Source organism: Pongo pygmaeus, chromosome 7 (genome assembly GCF_028885625.2).
Source record: "Pongo pygmaeus isolate AG05252 chromosome 7, NHGRI_mPonPyg2-v2.0_pri, whole genome shotgun sequence".
In the NCBI taxonomy this organism is placed as follows: Eukaryota; Metazoa; Chordata; class Mammalia; order Primates; family Hominidae; genus Pongo; species Pongo pygmaeus.
Genome location: NC_072380.2, coordinates 8337854 through 8358520, shown reverse-complemented (window position 1 = coordinate 8358520; position 20667 = coordinate 8337854). Strand labels below are relative to the sequence as shown.

Sequence of the window (20667 nt, the reverse complement as noted above, 5' to 3'; positions counted from 1 at the left end):
AGAAGTGGAACAGGCAATTCAAATCCTGGTTGTCTAAAACGGGGGAGGTGAGAGCAGAAGGGCTGGTGATAGAGTTTGGATCTGTATCTCCACGCAATTGTGTGTTGAATTGTAATCCCCAGTGTTGGAGCTGGGGCCTGGTGGGAGGCAATTGGATCATGGGGGCAGGTTTCCAATGGATGGTTTAGCACCATTCTCTTTGGTATTGTACTCACGATAGTGAGTGAGTTCTCATGACATCTGGTCATTTAAAAGTGTGTGGGGCCGGGCGTGCGGGCTTATGCATGTAATCCCAGCACTTTGAAAGGCTGAGGTGGGTGGATCAACTGAGGTCAGGAGTTCAAGACCAGCCTGGCCTACATGGCAAAACCCCGTCTCTAGTAAAAATACAAAAAGTAGCCAACATGGTCTTGGGCTCCTGTAATCCCAGCTACTTGGGAGGCTGAGGCAGGAAAATCACTTGAGCTCAGGAGGCAGAGGTTACAGTGAGCCAAGATCACACCATTGCACTCCAGGTTGGAAGACAGAGCAAGACTCTGTCTCAAAAAAAAAAAAAAAAAAGTGCACAGCACGTTCCCCCGGTCATTCTCTCTGGCTCCTGCTCCTGCCATGTAAGAGAACTGCTCCTTCTTCATCTTCTGCCATGATTGGAAGCTTCCTGAGGCCTCACCAGAAGCAGAAGCTGTTATGCTGCCCATACAGTCTGCAGAAGAGTGAGCCAGTTCAACCTCTTTCCTTATAAATTACCCAATCCCATTGCTTCTCAGGCTGTTGGCTAAGATCAAGTATAAGTTACCCAGTCTCAGATATTTCTTTATAGCAATGCAAGAATGAACTAATACAGCTGGCTTGCAGGCTTTGTGAGTGTGCACTCATACTTAGCATGAGTGGTCTAAAGGAGTGGCCTTCCAGATTTTTCTCCATTTTTTTGGTTGATCTGGGGAAGGGAGGGTGGGAAGGATGCTGACATGACCATGCAATTTTTTTTTGTTTTTTTCCCAAGATGGAGTCTTGCTTTGTCACCCAGGCTGCAGTGCAGTGGCACAATCTCAGCTCACTGCAACCTTTGCCTCCCGGGTTCAAGCAATTCTGTCTCAGCCTCCCGAGTAGCTGGGATTACAGGTGCACGCCACCAGGCCCAGCTAATTTTTGTATTTTTAGTAGAGATAGGGTTTCACCATGTTGGCCAGGTTGGTCTCAAACTCCTGACCTCATGATCCACCCGCCTCAGCCTCCCAAAGTGCTGGGATTACAGGTGTGAACCACCGCATCCAGCCCAATGAAGCGTTCTTGAATGAATGACAAAGTCAAGAAGACTACCAGAACTAGAGCACATCAAAGGTGAATAAGTGAGTATTAGCTTCTGATTAATCCTCTTCAGCAACCAACATAACCCAGGGCTTATAGATTTCTCTATGTAATATGCTACACACACATCTACGGAAAGAGAGAGAGAGAGAAGCACAACCGTCAACCAATTTTCAAAAGTTACTCTAAATGTGCTCTGTTGATCTTGTATTAAAATCTTTAGATTACACTACTATTTTATTTCAAACAGGACTGGTAGAAACTTCTTCATGCCTTTTCAACCAAAGGCCCTCAATCCTACAAAAATGATCACCTTGTTCTTTGACCAAGTACCAACCTTAGAAAATTATGCAGCGAACTCCATCTGACTTAGATTAGTTGAAAAGTAACTGGATAAATCCCTCTTTACCCCAAGCATCTAAACGGAACAATTTTCTTTTCTTCGGGATGCAGTGTAACCCTCAAACTGCACAGCCACTTGGCGATGAAGCCAGGATCGCAGTGCATTTGATAACTTAATGCAACTTTTTACTAGCACTTAAAACTCAGATATGAAATCTATACTTGATCTTTTCTGCTTGGAATTGGCCAGATTAGTGGTTGTGCCCCGGCATACAACAAAAGGCTCTCAGAAACACTCAGGGTCGCTAACCAATCAGAAGGACCAACAGAGCTCGAGAAACAGACAGGAGGGTGGAAGGGCACCGCCTTCCACCCCACCCGCTTAGACAGCCTTTCAACTCTACCCACTTTGAGGATGTGTAGGATGATCGAGGTAAGCATGATACCTACTTTAACCTCAAGGTAGAAATTGAGGCTTGAGGGCACTTATTTGGTGCCTTATTCGGTTAATTGGAAGATTATATGGTAATTTCACTGCCCATAATAATTAAACCTTTTTTTTTTCACTTTAGGGATGATAATGACATTTGGAAAGTAGCACTATAAACCTCAAACATCTATTTTGAAGATGATTGGATTTAGGAGCAGGACAGGTTTGCTGTACACTTGACCGGAAATGCTTTGTTCCCCAAAGCAGCAAAAAAGCCAGAGCCTGGAAGTTTCTAAAACTTGAAGCAGATGTAAGCGGCAAAGCCAAAAACTGTGCCTAGAGAACAGGTCGGGTGACCGGCTGTATCTATTCCAGCCTCCCCATTGGCTCGGTGGAGGATTTCAGACAGGTCTCTCAGTTTCCCCTTCTTTGGTTTCACCTTGGAATGAGGGGAAGTCACAGCATTTCTTCCTTTGTATTTCACAGAAACACAGGAAGCTGGATTGGCAGTCAGCAAATGTAAAGAAATACGGGCGCCCACATGGTGATTATGATGGCCTGGCCTCAAGCTTCATATTCATCCCTAATTGATTCCCTGGCACACTCGCCAGTGACCTGGCTCCGCTTCACCGAATGGCCCCAAGGGCCCTCACTTTCTTAATTCTCCTGTGGACCCTTTATTCACTCCCCCTCATCCTTCCTTTGCTGACGGTGGTTGCTTCTGACTGCCCCAATCTTTTATTTCTTTTTTTTTGAGATGTAGTCTTGCTCTGTTGCCCAGGCTGGAGTGCTGTGGCTAGATCTCAGCTCACTGCAACCTCCACCTCCCCAGTTCAAGCGATTCTCCTGTCTTGGCCTCCCGAGTATCTGGTATTACAGGCATGCGCCACCATGCCTGGCTAATTTTTTTTGCATTTTTAGTAGAGATGGAGTTTCAGCATTTTGGCCAGGCTTGTCCCTAACTCCCAACCTCAAATGATCCACCTGCCTTGGCCTCCCAAAATGCTGGGATTACAGGCACAAGCTACCGAGCCTGGCCTCAATCTTTTGCTTACTGTTCTTAATCTGTTACCTCATTTTATAGCCACAGCTCAGGTGACAGCTGAGGGATTACATTCATCTGTCTCTGAGCCTCTAATACTTCTATTTTCTTCACCACCCTCCAGGAATCCTTTTTTCTAGGTCTTGGTTGCTGGCCATCTCCTGGACGGTTAAGTTGAAAATCTAACCTCAGTTCATTGGTGCATCTACAATCAATCCTCGTTACCTGCAGATTCTGTAGCTGCAAATTCACCTACTTGATAGTGTTTCTTTATAGCCCCTAAATCAATCCCAGCGGGGCTTTCCTGGATGTGCGCCGCGTGCTGAAGAGGTTGAATGGCTGATATGCACCGTCCCAGCAGAGCTCCATCGAGGAACCTCTGCCTTTTGGTTTCCGCTCTTATACCACAAATAAATGCCCTTTCCTTGGTCATTTTGGGGTTTTTTTGAGACAGAGTCTCACTCTGTCACCCAAACTGGAGTGTGGTGGCATGATTGCAACCTCTGCCTCTCAGGTCCAAGTGATTCTTCTGCCTCAGCCTCCCGTGTAGCTGGGACTACAGGCATGTGCCACCTCACACAGCTAATTTTTGTTTTTTAGTAGAGATGCGGTTTCGCCATATTGGCCAGGCTGGTCTCAAACTTCTGACCTCAGGTGATCCACCTGTGCTGGGCTCCCAAAGTGCTGGGACTACAGGTGTGAGCCACCATGTCCAGCCAGGGTTCTCCTAAATGTAATGGAAAGAGGAGAATTGGAATGGCAGAGAGAGAGAGAACTAGGACCCGCATGAATGAATCAAGTTGAGCTGGAGAGAAACTGTATTTATAGGAAAGTTAAGGCTCTGAGTTTGGAGGCCAAGCAGCGTGGGGGTGAGCAAAGCCGTGGGAAGGAAAGCAGGGCTTCAAAAAACAGCTGCTCCTTCTTGATAGACGCAGGGAGGAAACAGGAAAGACTGGGGGCCGTGCGGTGTTATTTGTAGCACTTGAATAGCTTGGCTCTTAGAGTCCCAAGGCCTCCAGCTAGTGATCCACAGATGCCATTAGAGGGCAAAAGCTCTGCTGCGCCATCATTTGCCACCAAGAAGACCCGGTACGGCCCTGGCCTTAAGGACAGGTTAGTCAATTGCTTATTTTACGTCACGAGATGAACGCTGGGAGAGAGGAAACGCAGGGTGTGTAGGGAGAGGGCAAAAACGGCTACATCTGACCCACCCCAGAGATGAGGAAGGCTTCCAGGTGGGAGCTGATGCCAGGAGGTAACCAGGTGGAAATCTCCCTCAAGTAGCAGGGACAGGTGTGCAAAGGCTCAGAGGGAGCTTCTCCAGGATCAGCAGAGCTCGATTGTAGGGTGTGAGGCTGTCACAGAGGCTGGAGAACTAAGCAGTGCCTTGCTATGAAGCCTGAATTTTAACCTGAAGGGACATGGGAGCTACTGCAGGCTGGTACGCAGGGGGGTGATGCTGGTTGGATTGCAATGCAGAGAAACCCTTTGTTGGCCTGAGTCTGATAGACTGGAGAGACCCTTTAAGAAATCAGAGTATAGGCAGTCCTCCGGAGGAGAAATGAGGAAGGTGCCAACTGAGACCACAGCAGTGGGGAAGAGTGTGAGAGGGATGGAAATTGAGACAAATTCATGGGTGTTTGGCCTGTGCAGTCACACAGGGAGTTATGCTGAGAGGGACCCCGAGCTTGGCTTAAAGCTCTACTGTCACTGTCTTAAAATTCCTGCTCATTTTATGTTTGAATCTATGTTTTGTTTTGTTTTGAGAAAGAGTCTCACTCTTTCATCCAGGCTGAAGTGCAGTGGTGCCATCTCGGATCACTGCGACCTCCACCTCCCAGGCTCAAGTGATTCTCCTGCCTCAGCCTCCCAAGTAGCTGGGACTATAGCCACTCGCAACCACACCCAGCTAATTTTTGTATTTTTAGTAGGCAGTGGGTTTCGCCATATTGGCCAGGCTGGTCTTGAACTCCTGACATCAAGTGATCTGCCCACCTCAGTCTCCCAAAGTGCTGGGATTACAGGTGTGAGCCACTGCACCCAGTCTGAATCTATGTTTTATCAGTGAAATCCAACGGGGCAATAGAACATGTGCATGGGCAGACGAGACACCAACAATAAGAGTTACCCCCGTCCCTTGCCACCACACTCCCCACGGCGTGTCTGCCGTGCCCTAGCATAGAATCTTGAGGGGTCCGCAGTGCATGGGAGCCCAGCAAGGCTCCAAGTGAGAATAAGGGCAACCTACTATGTCCACAACGGAGTCTGCGAGAGATGCTGACAGCATCAAGGGGTCGCGGTTTCTCTTATTATAGAATCAGAATTGAAAACCAAGTCAATGGCATTCTAAGAAACAGGAACAAACAAGGAACCCTCCCCCAGCCTTTTCTACCTATCTGATTCCCTGTGGTAGCCAACCATTTCCACTGGAAATGATGACATAGGAGAGGCAAAGATAGCAGAGTCATAGTTATTTTTCCTTTCAATTCTTCCTTACACATCAGTAAGCCAAAGGTAGAGAGTGGTGGTAGATTGTATAGGTGTGAAAAAGTGAAATAAAAACAGCTGAATGGCAGGTGTGGTGGCTCATGTCTGTAATCCCAGCATTTTGGGAGGCTGAGACGGGTGGATCACAAGGTCAGGAGTTCAAGACCAGCTTGGCCAATATAGAGAAACCCCATCTCTATTAAAAATACAAAAATTAGGCTGGTATGGTGGCGGGTTCCTGTAATCCCAGCTACTCAGGAGGCTGAAGGCAGAAGAATGGTCTGAACCCGGGAGGCAGAGGTTGCAGTGAGCTGAGATCTCACCACTGCACTCTAACCTGGGCAAGAGAGCAAGACTCTGTCTCAGGGAAAACAAACAAACAAACAAACAAACAAACAGAAACAGCTGAATTAGTTTCCTGCAACGTCTCACTGTTTCTGTGAGGCAAAAAAAACCCCACATGCAAAGTACAAATTATGTCATTTCTGTGATTCCACATTTTTGTCCAATGTTCCTGTTGAAATCCGGCATTGCACAGTGTAAAGAGGAACAGTATAATCCATGCTAGTAACTTAAAATGTTAATTATTTTTTTTACTTAGAAGGACATTAAATAACAAATGAAAGCATCATGAGAAATTGAAACACAGAGACCACAGAAGAAAGAAAATGCTTTATATGTTAATACTTCAGCAGTGCTTTTCCTCTGATTTTTGAATAAGGGGGCCCATGTTTTCATCTTACACTGGACCTTGCAAATTCTGTAGCTGGTCCTGACTGTCAAGAGAGGGATTTAGCCATAAAATCAGCAGGGGTTTGTCATGGAGATGTTGGGTACCGGAAGATAGAGGGTTTAGGCATGGCTGCAGGGTTTTAAGCTGGTGGTACTGTTGGCGGGGAAATCTAGTAATTCAGCATTGAAGGACAGGCTTTGTGAATCTGTTGTGGATGGGCTGAGCCTGCAGCGGCCATGGGGCATCCCGCCTGGGAGGAGGGCGAGCAGCAATTCATCAGCACAGGTGGTGACTGAGGCTCAGGAGGGGCTACTGAGTCAGGAACTGTGGGCAGGGATGCTGGGGAATGCAGACATTTAGGAGATGGGACAACAGCTGGGTATGGTGGCTCACACCTGTAATCCCAGCTACTCAGGAGGCTGAGACAGGAGGATAGCTCGCGGCCAGGAGTTCAAGATCACCCTGTAAAACAGTGAGGCCCCATTTCCCCCCCACCAAAAAAATTCATAAAAAGTAAAAATACAAAAAAGAGATGGGACAATAAAGAAGGCCTCAAAAAGGAGATGGAGAGGAAGGGGACAGGAGGAAAGGGGAGAGGGAAGGTGACAGCCAGAAGCAGGCATGAGAGGTTCCCTAGAGTGGGGTTTTATTATCTAAAGTGACCATGAGCAAATTACTGAAATTCTGTGTGCTGCAGACATCATGGATAAAACGAAGATAAAATGAAGACAATAACAAGAGCATTTATGGGCGGGGTGGTTGTGGTGAAGATTAAATGAAGAGTTTATATGGGAAGGGCTCAGAGTGCTGCTGTATTAAATGCCTCGGGCTGCTGTAACAAGGTACCACAAGCTGGGTGGCTTAGAACTACAGAAATGCATCGTCTCACACCTGCAGGCCAGAAGGCTGAGATGAAGGCGTTCTCAGGGCCATGCTCCCTCTGAAGATACTAGGGAAGGATCTCCCTCCCAGCTTCCACCAGCTCTTTAGCTTGTGGAAGCAGAAGTCCAATCTTCACGTGGCCTTCTCCCTGTGTGAACCTGTTTCCAAAATTTCCCCTTTCCATATCTATATCTATATCTATATCTATATCTATATCTATATCTATATCTACACACACACATACACATATATGTAGTGTGTGTATATATATAGATATATATAATTTTATTTATTTATTTATTTATTTATTTATTTATTTATTTATTTATTTATTTTGAGACAGAATCCTGCTCTGTCACCCAGGCTGGAGTACAGTGGTGCAATCTTGGCTCACTGCCACTTCTGCCTCCTGGGTTCAAGCAATTATCCTGCCTCAGCCTCCCGAGTAGCTGGGATTATAGGTGCCCCCCACTATGCCCAGCTAATTTTTTTGTATTTTTAATAGAGACAGGTTTCACCATGTTGGCCAAGCTGGTCTTGAACTCCTGACCTCAAGTGATCCACCTGCCTCGCCCTCCCAAACTGCTAAGAATACAGGCGTGAGCCACCGTGCCTGGCCTATTTATTATTTTTTAAAGATGGGCGTCTTGCTATGTTGGCCAGGTTGGTCTTGAAACTTGGCCTCAAGTGATCCTCCCGCCTCAGCCTCCAAAAGTGCTAGGATTCCAGGCATGAGCCACTGTTCCCGGCCTATTTTATTTATTATCTCTTTAATACAGATGGGAATCTCCCTATGTTGGCCAGGTTGGTCTTGAACCTTGGCCTCAAGTGATCCTTTTGCCTCAGCCTCCCGAAGTGCTAGGATTACAGCCATGAGCCACTGCACCTGGCCAATTTCCCCTTTCCATAAGGACACCCATTATACTGGGTAAAGCCCACTCTATCAACTTCATTTGAACTTGACTACCTTTGTAATGACTGTCTCCAAATATGTCACATTTTGAGGTACCGGGGGTCAGGACTTCAAATAGTCTTTTGTGGGAGAGGGGATGCATTTCAACCCACAACAGTGCCCTGCTCTGTTAAATGTTCACCTTAGTGAATAAGACGACCTGCACGAGTTGTTTTCTTCAAAGGTATGAGGAAGAGAACAGTGAGGGACAACGTGAGGGTGGGGAACCTAAATTTGTTGTGGCTACAATCCCCACAACAACCCGATGTTTCTCCCGCAGCACTTAGCAGCCCAGGTGAAGGTAAATACAAGAAGGAGAGGGAACAAAGATGAGGGAGTGACACGCGCCAAAGACAACCACAGGCAAAAATACTGATGGCAGCAAGGCAGACGGGGAACACTGTTCATTGCTCTACCTGCCTCACTTTTGTTCAGGGGCCACCAGGAGGCCTGAGGTCCCAGGTGGACAGAAATCACCAAGATCCCCTCTTGGCCCCAACCAACATACGCACAGGAGGCAAACCAACTTTTGATCATTTATTAAAACAAATAAGAGGTTAATCTGTGGGTAAAAAGGCCTTGTTTGCCAGCAGCTCAGGGGATGCCTTCAAGCTGACAGGCGCTAGTGTGCTTTGAAGTAGGAAGCATCACATGGGTTCTGGAGATGAGCAATAGATAGACAACGGGAGTTACCAGAAGTGTCAAGTCAGGCATCACCTTAACAGAAATTATTCCTGGAGCTAATGTGGAAGTCATTAATCCCAAGAGAAAAGACAGAGGTGGGCATGGTGGCTCATGCCTGTCATATCAACAGTTTGGGAGGCTGAGGCGGGAGGATCCCTTGAAGCCAAGAGTCCAAGATCAGCCTGGGCAAGAAAGTGAGACCTCGTCTCTACAAAAACTAAACGAAATAAAATAAATTAACCAGGTGCAGTGGTGCACACCTGTAGTCCCAGTTACTCAGGAGGCTAAGGCAGGAGGATTGCTTGAGCCCAGGAGGTCAAGGCTGCAGTGACCTATGATCATATCACTGCACTCCAGCCTGGGCAACAGAGCAAGCCCCTGTCTCTAAAAATAAGAGAAGAGAAGACAGATGAAGCAAAGTGGGCCAAAACTTAGAAAAACCGAATTGCTCCTTTTTAGATGAAGGATTGAGAAACAAAATTTTCAAGAGCAGCAATGAAAGACTTGTCTACCACAGTGTAGCCCTCAGTAAAACCACAAGTGGGCAGACTCTGACTCTCCCACACCCCTCTCACTCACCCCAAACCCCTTCTAGATAGAATGTTCTCCTTCCTCTTCATCCTAATGCCAGGAGCAACTTTGGTGGTACGTTCCCCACAACTGCCCCGTTTGCCAAAGCTCCAGGTTCCAGAGCCTTCCTTCCTTTCTTCTCTTCTGCTTTAAGGCTTGCTTACCCTGAGTTCAAGACCGTTACAGCCTTGTTAGATAAATGGCTATGTAAGATGATCGGTTAATCAGAGCAAGTATGGCTGATGATGGCTTCTGCAATATAATGCAATGAACCTGCGCCCACCTTCACTGAACGATCAACATTCACTTTGGTGTAATGGGGTAAACCATGAGCATGTCCCTCCTGATGCGATGCACAGAGAACATGACACCATTGCTGTGATAGTCCCACTCCAAATGCACAAGAATATCACCACCAGGAAACGTCAGCGAAATCCAAATAAGGGACATTCTATCAAATAACCGTCTTGTGTTCTTCAAGAATGCCAATACCATGAAAGATAAAGAAAAACTGAGGAGCTGTTCCACGGTAAAATGGACCTACAGAGACACAACAACTGAAAATAATGCAGGATCTGGGCTTATCATTTGCTCCAATGTACATAATTTGGTTAACTGGCAAAATCTGAATGAGGTCCATACATTAGAAAACCGTATTGTAGCAGGGTTAGATTCCTGATTTTGATCATTGCCTTGGTTATATAAGAGAAAGTCCTTGTTATTAAGGAATACACAGGAGTATTTAAGGGTAAAGGACAACTCATCTTCCACTTAGAAAATAATAAAGCATATGGGGTAAAATGGTAGCACTGGGGAATCTCAGTGAAGGGTATAAAGGATGTCTTTGTACTATTCTTGCAAAGCTTCTGTGTCTGGAAAAATAATAAAAAATATTACATATTTTATAACTAAATGAGTGAAAAAGTGTGCAATGTTTCTGCAGGTGTCAACCTTGGCGATGCAATAGGATCATCTCATAAGCTCTGCATGAATATCAGTGCCCAGGCCCCAACCCAGAGATTCATAGTCAGTTAGCTGGGGGTGAAATTGCAGACATCAGCATGTGTGAAACACATCCCAAGGTCATTCTAGTGTGAATCCAGAATAATAAGCAGCCAGTTTAGCCTTTAGTGTCATTGGGTGACAGGAAAGTTCTAGGCTGGGGACTTTCTGAGCCCCCCATGTGTGCTTGTTTTGAGATCTGATCTTGGGGGCAGCATGGTGACTCAAAACAGGAGCACAGTTGTGGGTCCAGTCTTGGTCCTTCCACTAATAAGATGGGAGACGTTGGGTCAGATCCCTTGCCTGTGCCAAGCCTGGGTTTTCTCAGCTGTGGAATGAGGTTAACCAGGAAGTGCCTCAGAGGCTAAAGTGCATTCAAGGAAGAAGATGCCCAGCTCAGTAACTGATATGGTGTGGCTGTGTCCCCACCCAAATCTCTAATTGTAGTTCCCATAATCACCACATGTTGTGGGAGGGACCTAGTAGGAGGTAACTGAATCATGGAGTAGGTCTTTCCATTGCTGTTCTCATGACATTGAATATGTCTCACAAGATTTAATTTTTTTTTTTTCTTTTTTTGAGACCGGGTTGCACTCTGTTGCCAAGGCTGGAGTGCAGTGGTGTGATCTCAGCTCACTGCAACCTCCGCCTCCTGGATTTAAGCAATTTTCTTGCCTCAGCCTCCTGAGAATCTGGGGCAACAGTCATGAGCCATCGCGCCTGGCTAATTTTTTTAATTTTATTAGAGATGGGATTTCAACATGTTGGCCAGGCTGGTCTCAAACTCCTGATCTCAGGAGATCCACCTACTTTGGCTTCCCAAAGTGCTCTGATTAGAGGGGTGAGTCACTGTGCCCTGCCTGATCTAATGGTTTTATAAAGGGGAGCTCCCCTGCACAAGTCTCTTTCCTGCTGCCATGTAAGATGTGACTTTGCTCCTCCTCCACCTTCTGCCATAATCATGAGGCCTCCCCAGTCATGTGGATCTGTGAGTCCATTAAACCTCTTTTTCTTTACAGATTACCCAGTCTCAGGTATGTCTTTATTAGCAGAGTGAGAATGGACTAATAGAGTAACTCTTACATCCCCGGACCCCAAAATGGAGTTGCCACAGGATGGCAGTCTGAAATCCTTATGATGTCCAGCTGGCAGAAAGGAATTTGGATGAGTAGGGCTGGCCAACTTCTGGTATTGCTGGTGGGTCCTGTCATTGTGTGGGTGACTCCTTGCACCCCTGGCCCTTCATAGGACTAAATTCTGGGAGGGTTCTTGGAAAGGGTCTAGAGAAGGCAAGAGGACACCAATCGTCTTCCAGGCAGTAGGAAGGCAAGTTGGAGAGGCCAAGCTCCCAAGTAAACCGAAGCACCTCCACTGGCCCCTTTGTGAGGCATGCTTGACTTGGGTTTTACGGAAAGAAAGTGCCCTCATCAAAGGGTGTGAAACAAGGCCCCAGGCTCCACACCTGATCCCAGGTGCCCCCCTCTGCCCTGCCGTAGACTCACCTAAAGCTGTACTGCCCAGGGTCATGGCCTCGGGCCACACGTGGCTACTGGGCACTTGAGATGTGGCCGTCTCAATTGAGATAAGCTGTTAGTGTAAAATATACACTAGATATCCAAGCCCTCATAAGCAAAAAAAAAAAAAAAATAAGAACATAAAATATCTCATTAAGAATTTTTCAGTATTCATTAATGTTGAAATAATAATATTTTGAATATATCGGTTAAATAAAGTTTACTAGAATTCATTTCACCCCTTTTACTTTTTCTAATGTGGTGACTAAATTATTTAATATTACACATGTGGATTACATTATATTTCTATTGGACAGCTCTGTTCTGAAGTCTGCACATTGTCCTTCTGTGGCTTATTACCTTGATAATTTTATTAAAATTAAATTGAGGGGCCAGGTGCAGTGACTCACACCTGTAATCTCAGCATTTTGGGAGGCTGAGGCAGGTGGATCACCTGAGGTCAGGAGTTCGAGACCAGCCTGGCCAACATGGTGAAACCTTGTCTCTACTTAAAAATACAAAAATTATCCGGGCGTAGGGGTGCGTGACTATAATCCCAGTTATGCGGGAGGCTGAGATAGGAGAATTGCTTGAATCCTAGAGGCAGAAATAGCAGTGAGCCGAGATCACGCCACTGCACTCCAGCCTGGGGGACAAGAGCAAAAATCCATCTCTAAATAAATAAATAAATAGAAAGAAAAATAAAATTGAGGGCCGGGCACGGTGGCTCATGCCTGTAACCAGCACTTTGGGAGGCCGAGGCAGGAGGATGACTTGAGGTCAGGAGTTCGAGAGTAGGCTGGCCAACATGGTGAAATCCCGTCTGTACTAAAAATACAAAAATTAGCTGGGCTTTGTGGTGGGTGCCTGAAATCCCAACTACTCCGGAGGCTGAGGCAGGAGAATCCTTGAACCCGGGAGTCGAGGTTGCAGTGAGCTGAGATTTCACCAAGGCGCTCAGGCCTGGGCGACAGAGTGAGACACTGTCTCAAAAAATAAAGAAAGAAAGAAAAATAAATTGAGGAAGGATTGAGCATGCAAAATAGAATCAGCCTTGGACCCTGAATACCCTGCAGTGAGAATTCCCCTGTGGTTCTCAGGCTTCTGTAATTTCATCGAATACACTCTTCCTTCAGGTTCACTAAAATGCAGATATTGTGAGATACTGCTCATTTCTCACAGCTTGCTTGAATAATAATAATGATCTTTATAGTAATTTACAACTTAATAGTCAATACTGCCTTTTCAACCCAGTCTATGAGACTGAATCGTAAACGTGACATTCTTTGAAGTAAAGCTCTCAATTAATGTACCAGACTGCATAAACTCTAATAACTTACCTTTCCATGGAAAGAGAATATGTGAGTATTCTCTTTGAAGACAAATGGTGGAGAGTAGACTCTCATCAAAGACCCTCTGGCAGTAATGATTTGCATTCCAGAAGGTTCCAGAAGGTTCTGTGGAAGGCTGCAGTTTGTGATTGGTTCTCAGGTGTCTGTCTAACTGCTTTCTTAGGATGAGGACGGCTGGGCATGGTGGCTCACGCTTATAATCCCAGCAATTTGGGAGGTGGAGGCGGGTGGATCAAGAGGTCAGGAGATCGAGACTATCCTGGCTAACATGGTGAAACCCTGTCTCTACTAAAAATACAAAAAATTAGCCCGGCTTTGTGGTGGACCCCTGTAGTCCCAGCTACTCGGTAGGCTGAGGAAGGAGAATGGTGTGAACCCGGGAGGCAGAGCTTCCAGTGAGCCGAGATCGCGCCACTGCACTCCAGCCTGGGTGACAGAGCAAGACTCCGTCTCAAAAAAAAAGGATGAAGACTCCTTTTTCGTGCTTTAGCTACACCCACAGGAGCAAGAGACTAAGACATTCCTCCACACAATAACAGACTCAGGCAGTGCAGAGACATGTGTGTCTTTTCTGTTCTGTTGTCCACAGTCTGGTTTTATCTTAGACCCAGCCTGGTGCAATCCATGTTGTGTATTGGCACTCCACTTAAGTTTCCTGTTTGTAAAAAGTCCCTTTCATTCGGTGATTCCTCAGGGCTTTAGGGGAACTTTCTGGAGACCAGGAAGAAGGAAATAAAGGTTGTTTTGCTGAGGATGGGTGACACTGGGCGCGGGACCCAAATGAGTGGTTTGAGCAGAAAGTAGCCTCCATGCTGAACTAACACTTGGCAACATTATGGGAAAATTTGGGGAAGCCGGGAGAGGAGGAGGCAGAGTTTCTTTCCCAGCCAGCCAGGGGTCCAGGCAGTTTTGGTCCTGGGACATCTCTCTGTGCATTCCCAAGTGATTGCAAGGATTCTTCTTGTCATCATCTGAGACTTGGATTCCCCAAGCGTCCTTCTTTTCCTGGAGCCTCTGGGTCCTCTATTCTTGAGGCCTTTCCTGAGCCCTCCCAATAGCCCGGCCGTGATTTCATTGCAGGGCTGTGACAGTCTATGACAAGCCGGCATCTTTCTTTAAAGAGACACTTCTTGACCTGCAGCACAGGCTCTTCATGAAGCTGGGCGGCACGCACTCTCCGTTCAGGGCCCGGTAGGCCTCCCATCCTCAGCTGCCTTCTCTCCTGCTCGCCACTGCCCTGGCCTATCCCCTTCTCACCGCAGACCTGGGAACCCACTCATCCAGGGGTTGGCAAACTAAGGCTACAGGCCAGTCTCCTGCTTTTGTAAATCAAGTTTCATTGGGAAACAACACACTCATTGACTTCTGAGTTGTCTGCAACCGCCTTTGAGCTACAATAGCAGAATTGCGTTTTGTAACAGAGAACCTGTGGCCCACAAAGCCTGAAGTATTTACTCTCTGTCACTTTAAGAAATGTTTGTGAACCCCTGCACTATCTTACTCTCCTGCCAATGGGTTCCCAGGCCTGTGGCAGGATCTGTGGACCTGTGTGTCCCCTGGGGTGTCTCATGGGGCTAAGGAGGGGAACTTTGTGCAGGTCCACACACTTTGAGGTGTGCCTCTGGGCAAGCTGGGGTGGTGTAGGAGGGCGTCCCTGCACCCTCATCTTGAGTCTAGGGGATGATAAGACAGTAAGTCCCATGGAGAAAAGGAATGAGTCAGTCTTGTTTGCTATTGTAACCTTAGCACCCAGCAACAATATTAGAGAAAGCAAGCCCAGGCCTCGGATGGCAGGGGTGGCCTGGTGCTGTTGATGTGGCCGGGCACCCCAACCGTTGGGAGCTTGCAGGCCTCGCCATGGCAGGAGATGCCCCTCCTGGGTCCTGGGCCTGCTCTGTGGCCTCTCACAGGGTTTTTTTCTGCTCTTTCAGCTCAGAACCTGAGGACCCAGCCACAGAGCGGTCGGCCTTCACGGAGCGGGATGCTGGGAGCGGGCTGTTGAGACGTCTCCACGAGCGGCCAGCCCTACTGGTCAGCAGCACGAGCTGGACAGGTCTGCACGACCCCTGGGGCACTTGGGGTTGGTATGAGGGGCACCTGGCCAATCTGTGTTCTCCTCACCCCTGCCAGTCCTGCATGACCCCACCCTGCCACGGTCTCAATGAGAAGGGGAGGGCGTGTGAGCTGGAAGAGGGGTGTCCAGAAACAGGCCCCTGACATTCAATTCTCTTTTCATAGAGGATGAAGACTTCTCCATCCTGCTGGCAGCTTTAGAAAGTAGGTGTGTGATTGTGGTGAGGAGCTCTGGGTTTGTCGGGGGCCACTGAGCTGTGAGCTGCTTGTCTGGCCTGCAGCATGCTCCTGTCCCAGGACACCGGGTGTGGTGGAGGTGGGCCGCCTTGAATCCCCAGTTGGGTCATTGAGTGATCAGGCCCTCAGGCTGAAATGCCCCCTCCAGGACAGTATCTCACAGAGGCTGGTGGCCTGCCCGCCAGAGCAGTGCTCTTTATCCACCTGACCAGGTGACTCTGGCTATTGTTTATTTAAAAAAATTTTTCTGAATGGGCATGGTGGCTCACACCTGTAATCGTAGAACTCTGGGAGGCTGAGGCAGGCAGATCACCTGAAGTCAGGGGTTCGAGACCAACCTGGCCAACATGGCAAAACCTGTCTTTACCAAAAGTACAAAAATTAGCTAGGTATGGTGCTGGGTGCCTGTATTCCCAGCTGCTTGGGAGGCTGATGCACAAGAATGACTTGAACCCGGGAGGCACAGTTTGCAGTGAGATGAGATCGTGCCATTGCATTCCAGCCTGGGTGACAGAGCGAGAGTCTGTCAGAAAAAAAAAAAAAAAAATCTATCAGAAATTCCATGTAGAATTGTTTCTTTTTTTTAAACACAGAGTTTGAACAACTGACTCTTGACGGATACAACCTTCCTTCTCTCATCTGTGTGATAACAGGTACCGCCTGAAACCCTAGGTGTCTGTTTGGTTAGGGGATGGCGGAGGGGGAGGGGCACGCAGCCTTTACCCTGTGCTTCCCACGATCTTGTCTCCTTAATCCTCACTGCAGCTCTCTGCCATAGGGTCTTATACTGCTTGATGTGGGGGGAACCTGAGGCTCAGACGGTTTCACAGCAGGGCAGGGAGCCCAGATTTGAATCTGTAGATAGCAAGCTTTCTACTATTTCTGTAGTTTCCAAGCATCTTTTTTGTTGTTGTTGTTACGTCATTGGTGTCTTTTCTTTTTTTTTTTGAGACAAAGTCTCTGTCGCCCAGGCTGGGGTGCAGTGGCGCGATCTCAGCTCACTGAAACCTCCACTTCTCACATTCAAGCAATTCTCGTGCCTCAGCCTTCCAAGTAGCTGGAACTACAGGTGCCCACCAAACGCAGCTAATTTTTGTATTTTTAGAAGAAACAGGGTTTCACCATGTTGGCTAGGCTGGTCTTGAACTCCTGACCTCAGGTGATCCACCCACCTTGGCCTCCCAATATGCTCGAATTATAGGCATGAACCACTGTGCCCAGCTATGTCATTGGTGCCTTAACCGAGCGCCTCTTTCAATTTTTCAAACGGAAGAGCCCCTGTCCCACAGTTACTGCTGCTGAGCCCTTTCAAGGTGACTCAGTGAGGAGGGAGAAAAGCGGAAGTGGTGTGGGAAGAGGTGGGGTCTGGGCCAGCTGCTGATCCTGATCTCCTCCCTCCTTTGGCCTCTAGGCTCCCAGGAGTGGTTTGGAACCCGCACCATGTGCTCTGGGGGCTGTACCAGGACAGGGGGATTCCCCGTGTCCCCTGTGCACAACACAGACCAAAGCCTGGGTCCACCCAGTGAGCGGTCGGGTGCCAGGCCACTGCTTACCCCGACATGTTTGCAGCCCGAGACCAGCTGGCTGCAGGTGCAGAGCTGTGCGTCAGGGGTCAGGGGTCAGGGTGCACCCTCTTCTGCAGGTCTCGGGGCTCCTGGGTTGCTTCTGGAAGGGCCGGATGGGTCCTGACTGGAGCTGCCGAGGGGTGGAGCTTCTGGGAAAGCGATCCCTCCTAGGGGGTAGTGTCTTGGGCCTGGGGCCACGTGGCAGGGACAGAGACGTGTCCATGGCAGTGTCTGCTCTTCTCTGTGAAGGCAAAGGGCCTCTGAGGGAGTATTACAGCCGCCTCACCCACCAGAAGCATTTCCAGCACATCCAGGTCTGCACCCCCTGGCTGGAGGCCGAGGACTACCCCCGCTTCTAGGTGAGAGGCCAGCAGGAGGCTCAGGGAGGAGGCGGGGCCTTAAGCAGGGGGAACAGGGGTGGGTGGGATGTACTTTTTTTGAAAAGGTGGCTCTGGAGGCCACTTGGGGACAGGACCTGGGCTCTGGCTGAACTCCCGGGAGAAGGCTACTTCCTGGTGTGCCAGTCCCCCCCTGCCAGGTGGTCCCAGAGGCCCTTTACCAAGGGGTTTGAGGAGGCCACGTCCTTTCAGCCTGCCACGCCCTCCATTCAGTCCTCTTCCTTCCTGCAGGAGGGCTGGGCCTGGGGTTGGGGCCACTGTTGCCCAGGTGTGGGAGGGCAGTGGCTTTGGGAGGTACAGGGACGGTGTGTCAAAAAGATTCGCCTCTCCCAGTGAGATGGTTCTCTGTTGCCTCCGTCTCTTTCCCCATTGATTTCTCCAAGTGGGGAGTCGTGGCTTGGTCCTGATGCGTCTCTAGAGCCGCATCTTCCAGCTTCGAGTAAGCAGAGCAGTTGGAGGCTGAGGGCCTTTTCCTGGCAGGACTCTCCAGCTAGACTTTGTTTTAGACAGTCTCACTCCATTGCCTAGGCTGAAGTGCACGATCTCAGTTCATGCAACCTCCGCCTCCTGGATTCAAGAGATTCTCCCACCTCAGCCTCCCGAGTAGATTACAGGATTACAGGAGCCCGCCACAACACTTGGCTTATTTTTGTATTTTTAGTAGAGACACGGTTTCACCATGTTGGCCAGGCTGGTCTTGATCTCCTGACCTCAAGTGATCCTCCCGCCTTGGCCTCCCTAAGTGCTGGGATTCCAGGCGTGACTCATCACGCCTGGCCCCACCTAGTCTTTAGAAATGTTAAGCTATTTGGCTTTATTTTCACAGTGACAGCTGGTTTGTGGCGGGTGTGCTGTGGCTTTATTATTATTATTATTATTAGTAGTAGTAGTAGTAGTAGTAGTATTTTGAGACAGAGTTTCGCTCTTGTAGCCCAGGCTGGAGTACAATGGCGTGATCTTGGCTCACTGCAACCTCCGCCTTCCCGGGTTCAAGCGATTCTCCTGCCTCAGCCTCCTGAGTAGCTGGGATTACAGGCATCTGCCACGACGCTTCGCTAATTTTGTATTTTTTTTAGTAGAGATAGGGTTTCACCATGTTGGCCAGGCTGGTCTTGAACTCCTGACCTGAGGTGATCCAACTGCCTTGGATCCCAAAATGCTGAGATTACAGGCAGGAGGTGAACCTGGGAGGTGGAGGTTGCAGTGAGCCGAGACTGTGCCACTGCACTCCAGCCTGGGTGACAGAGTGAGACTCTGTCTCAAAACAAAACAAAACAAAACAACAACAAAAAAACCTAATTGTGGTTACGTATAAAAAGTGTCAACTACATTTTCAGATGTCTCAGCCAGGCCGTATGTGTGCTTGGCCAGCTTGAGCCACTTGTGCTTGGGGCTGTCGGGGGCCTTATCCGATTTTCACTCCCCTCGGGGGATGTTGCCTCACTTTGCTGGGAGGGTTTGTGTTCCCAGGGCAGAGACCAGCACTCTGACCCACCCATCTTGCCTAGCAGGGTCGGCGGACCTGGGTGTCTGTTTGGACACGTCCTCCAGTGGCCTGGACCTGCCCATGAAGCTGGTGGACATGTTCGGGTGCTGTTTGCCTGTGTGTGCCGTGAACTTCAAGTGGTAGGAGCAGAACCCGAATCTTTCTGGGGATAGCTGCCCAGATCCACCGCTGAGGGGGAAGCAGTGCGGAGCGAGCTGCCCACAGTGAGGCCCTGCCCTTCGGTCAGTCCAGCACACACTGGAGGCCAGGAGGAGGAGCCCTGCGGTTACTGTGGCTGGGCTGAGCCTCGCTGAAGTAGTTGCTTCCATTTAGAGCTCATGTTATATTTAGGTTGGTACAAAAGTAATCACGGTTTTTGCCATTAAAAATGACAATTACTTTTGCGTCAACCTAATATGAAAAAAACGCATCTTAAATACTAGAACTCCACTCGGGGCTTTTGCTCCTGGAGTAGAATTGGCGGGAATTGCCTGCAGGCTTACATGGTTTTCTTTGTTTCTTTCTCTCCCACCATGTCCCTTTTGGCCAAGCTCACACGGTGGGTTTGAATCAGTTAAATGAGTGTCATGCTGTGGCTCACTCCACCCAGCATAGACGGGTGTTTGGAAGGGCAGCGGTAGAGATTCTAGAAGCAGTAGCCCCAGCACAAGCTGAGCCCTTGGCCCCTGCTCAGGAGCCGGACCCTGGATGGGATTCAGGGATGTGAGCCCCTCGTGTGAGCTGAGCTCAGGGAATGTCGGGATCAAACCTGGTGCCCTAGAAAAGTCATCTTTTATGTGCTAAGCCCGTCCCCAAGGGCTTGCCTTCACTTGTTCCATGGCCATGAAACTAAGAAAAACATGCAAAAATAATTTTTCCGTCCTTGAAGAGCATCCAGCACAGAAGATACAAACCCTCCTTAAGGCTCCCTCCTCAAATCAGTTTGGCCATTTTGATGTGCACCCCCCCAGGCCTTTATACCCTTCAGATGCCAAATCTAACAACCAGCTCCCAGAAACCACACCCGCTGTTCCAACCCCCAGCCTGGCTTGAGCGTGGGGTGGGTGGGAGCCCAGTGGGCACCCCAGGGGTCTGGTGTCTTCTCCAGGCAGCTCTCAGACTCCCTGGGTTCTCTCTGTAGTTTACATGAGCTTGTGAAACATGGAGAAAACGGCCTGGTCTTTTAGGACCCAGAGGAACTGGCAGCTCAGCTGCAGGTAGCCACGTCTGCCACCATGCCAGGGTGGGCAGGGTTCTGGAGACTGGCACCGAGCCATGCTCCCTGATCCCTGCTTCCCACAGCCAGGGTGGGACCATGTGGGGTCTGGCAGAAAAGCTAGGGAGGGAGCAGAGGTCACAGTGGCCGGCACACTCTGCTGTCTCATTTTGGAGTAGTAGTCTCGGGAAAATTAGGACACACCTCCACCTGCCCTCTAGATTTATGGAGCTGACACTCCACAAATGATGCTGTAGCCAGGTGGGCCAGGCTGCAGTTTAGGAAGTGATCAGGATCAGGTAGGTAGGCGGGCAAAGGGAGCTTCTGGGACCAGCCTTGAAAGATGGGTGGAATTCTGCAAAGGTTACTTGTTTCTTATTGCAAAAAGGAATAC

At 48.7% G+C, this 20667-nt stretch overlaps 1 pseudogene; it reads left to right on the top strand.

Annotated features, from left to right (window-relative positions):
• The first annotated feature begins 4543 nt into the window (after positions 1-4543).
• LOC129043227 (putative glycosyltransferase ALG1L2) lies at positions 4544-20553 on the top strand (annotated as a pseudogene).
• The last annotated feature ends 114 nt before the right edge of the window (positions 20554-20667 follow it).